The sequence below is a fragment of the Monodon monoceros genome, unplaced genomic scaffold (genome assembly GCF_005190385.1).
Source record: "Monodon monoceros isolate NGI ecotype Baffin Bay Population unplaced genomic scaffold, NGI_Narwhal_1 Super_Scaffold_22, whole genome shotgun sequence".
Taxonomy (NCBI): domain Eukaryota; kingdom Metazoa; phylum Chordata; class Mammalia; order Artiodactyla; family Monodontidae; genus Monodon; species Monodon monoceros.
In genome coordinates, this window is record NW_021703779.1 from 47167962 (window position 1) to 47171214 (window position 3253).

Below are 3253 nucleotides of genomic sequence, written 5' to 3' on the forward strand. Positions count from 1 at the left end.
TTAGAGTTCATTTTATTCACTGCTGTGTTTGGCCGCCAGTCTCTTGTTTCTCTCCTCAGCAATGGTAAGGCGGATACCCTTTCTATGAGGAAGAGAGATCCATGGTTTGTTGCCTTTGCCAATAACGAAAATGTTGGAGAGCCGGGTGGCAAAGCTGTTGCCACTGGCATCTTTCACACGAACTACATCAAAAGAACCAGGATGTCTCGCCCGGTTAGTGATTACACCAATTCTTCCCAGGTTAGCACCTCCAGTCACCATGCACAGGTTACCAGTGTCAAATTTGATGAAATCAGTAATCTTGACAGTCTCCAAATCAATTTGAATGGTGTCATTCACCTTGATGAGGGGATCAGGGTAGTGGATGGTGGGAGCATCATGGGTCACCCGATGAGGGATTCCTTTTGTCCCCACAAAGATCTTTCTCACTTTACACAGCTTATACTTGGCCTCCTCAAGTGTAATACAATGAACAGCAAAGCGACTCTTGGTGCCATAGATCAGACGAAAATTCTCTCCAGTCTTGTCAGTGCTGATGACATCCATAAAACCAGCAGTAGGTTATATCAGTGCGGACCTTGCCATCAATCCAAATGAAACGCTGCATGCAGATCTTCTTTATTTCATCTCCTGTTAGGGCATACTTAAGTCTGTTCCTTAGGAAGGTGATTAGGGGGCGACATTCCCTTAGCTTGTGGGCACTGGTAGATGGACGAGGAGCAAACACACCAGTCAGTTTATCCAGCATTCAATGCTTTGGAGCTGCTACACACTTCAGGTTCTTCTTGGGACCATGAGCCATGGCTGCACTAGGCACGCAAAGAGCCCTATGCCCATTTTTTAAAAATTAATTTATTTTTGCTGTGTTGGGTCTTAGTTTCTGTGCGAGGGCTTTCTCTAGTTGTGGCAAGCGGAGGCCACTCTTCATCGTGGTGTGCAGGCCTCTCACTATCGCGGCCTCTCTTGTTGTGGAGCACAGGCTCCAGACGCGCAAGCTCAGTAGTTGTGGCTCACGGGCCTAGTTGCTCCATGGCATGTGGGATCCTCCCAGACCAGGGCTCAAACCCGTGTCCCCTGCATTAGCAGGCAGATTCTCAACCACTGTGCCACCAGGGAAGCCCCCTATGCCCATTTTTTACTTGGGTTGTTTGTTTTTTTGATGTTGAGTTGTATGAGTTCTTTTCATATTTTGCATATTAACCTCTTGTTGGATATATCATTTGCAAAATCTCTCATTTCCTTTTCATTGTGTTGATAGTTTCCTTCACCGTGCAAAAGCTTTTTATTTTGATGTAGTCCCATATTGTTTCCCTTGCCTGAGGAGACCTATCCAAAAACACGTTGCTAAGATTAATGTCAGAGAATGTATTGCCTGTGATTCTTCTATGAATTTTATGGTTTCAGGGGTTACATTTAAGTCTTTAATCCATTTTGAGTTTACTTTTATACATGGTATGAAGAAGTAGTCCAGTTTGATTTTTTTTTTTGGCATATGGCTGTATAGTTTTTCCAACATCATTTATTGAAGAAGCTTTCTCATATTGCATATTTGTGCCTCCTTTGTCATAGATTAATTAACCATATAAATGTGGGTTTATTTCTGGGCTCCCTATTCTGTTCCATTGATATATGTGTCTGTTTTTGTGCCAGTACCATACTGCTTTGATTAGTGTAGCTTTTTAGTATAGTTTGAAATCAGGGAGCGTGATACCTCCAGCATTTTCTTCTTTCTCAGACTGTTTTGGCTACTTGGGTTTTAGTTTGTGTGTGATGCCATACAAATTGTAGGATCCTTTGTTCCAGTTCAGTGAAATATTTCATTGGTACTTTGATAAGGATTGCATCAAATCTGTAGATCATCTTGGGTAGTATGGTCATTTTAACAATATTAATTCTTCCCCCCTGCCAACCCCCGGGCTCTGCCACTTTATTTATTTATAACAGAAAGTTTTTTTAATGGATTATTTATTTTATAGTCACAAAACTAAAACTGTTTAATGAATTATCTTATTTAATCCTTTCTTCACCTCTGAAAGTTAGGTGTATTATCTTTATTTTATTTTTTTAACATCTTTATTGGAGTATAATTGCTTTACAATGGTGTGTTAGTTTCTGTTTTATAACAAAGTGAATCAGTTATACATATACATATATCCCCATATCTCTTCCCTCTTGCATCTCCCTCCCTCCCACCCTCCCTATACCACCCCTCTAGGTGGTCACAAAGCACCAAGCTGATCTCCCTGTGCTATGTGGCTGCTTCCCACTAGCTATCTATTTTACGTTTGGTAGTGTATATATGTCCATGCCACTCTCTCACTTTGTCACAGCTTACCCTACCCCCTCCCCATATCCTCAAGTCCATTCTCTAGTAGGTCTGCATCTTTATTCCCACCTTGCCCCTAGGTTCTTCATGACCTTTGTTTCTTTTGGATTCAATATATATGTGTTAGCATATGGTATTTGTCTTTCTCTTTCTGACTTACTTCACTCTGTGTGACAGACTCTAGGTCCATCCACCTCACTACAAATAACTCAATTTCGTTTCTTTTTATGGCTGAGTAATATTCCATTGTATATATGTGCCACGTCTTTATCCATTCATCTGTTGATGGACATTTAGGTTGCTTCCATGTCCTGGCTATTGTAAATAGAGCTGCAATGAACATTTTGGTACATGACTCTTTTTGTATTATGGTTTTCTCAGGGTATATGCCTAGTAGTGGGATTGCTGGGTCGTATAGTAATTCTATTTTTAGTGTTTTAAGGAACCTCCATACTGTTCTCCATAGTGGCTGTATCAATTTACATTCCCACCAACAGTGCAAGAGTGTTCCCTTTTCTCCACACCCTCTCCAGCATTTATTGTTTCTAGATTTTTTGATGATGGCCATTCTGACTGGTGTGAGATGATATCTCATTTTAGTTTTGATTTGCATTTCTCTAATGATTAATGATGTTGAGCATTCTTTCATGTGTTTGTTGGAAATCTGTATATCTTCTTTAGAGAAATGTCTATTTAGGTCTTCTGCCCATTTTTGGATTGGGTTGTTTGTTTTTTTTTTTGATACTGAGCTGCTTGAGCTGCATGAGCTCCTTGTAAATTTTGGAGCTTAATCCTTTTTCAGTTGCTTCATTTGCAAATCTTTTCTCCCATTCTGAGGGTTGTCTTTTGGTCTTGTTTATGGTTTCCTTTGCTGTGCAAAAGCTTTGAAGTTTCATTAGGTCCCATTTGTTTATTTTTGTTTTTATT

At 40.1% G+C, this 3253-nt stretch overlaps 1 pseudogene; it reads right to left on the minus strand.

Annotated features, from left to right (window-relative positions):
- LOC114906164 lies at positions 1-802 on the minus strand (annotated as a pseudogene).
- Positions 803-3253: the final 2451 nt, after the last annotated feature.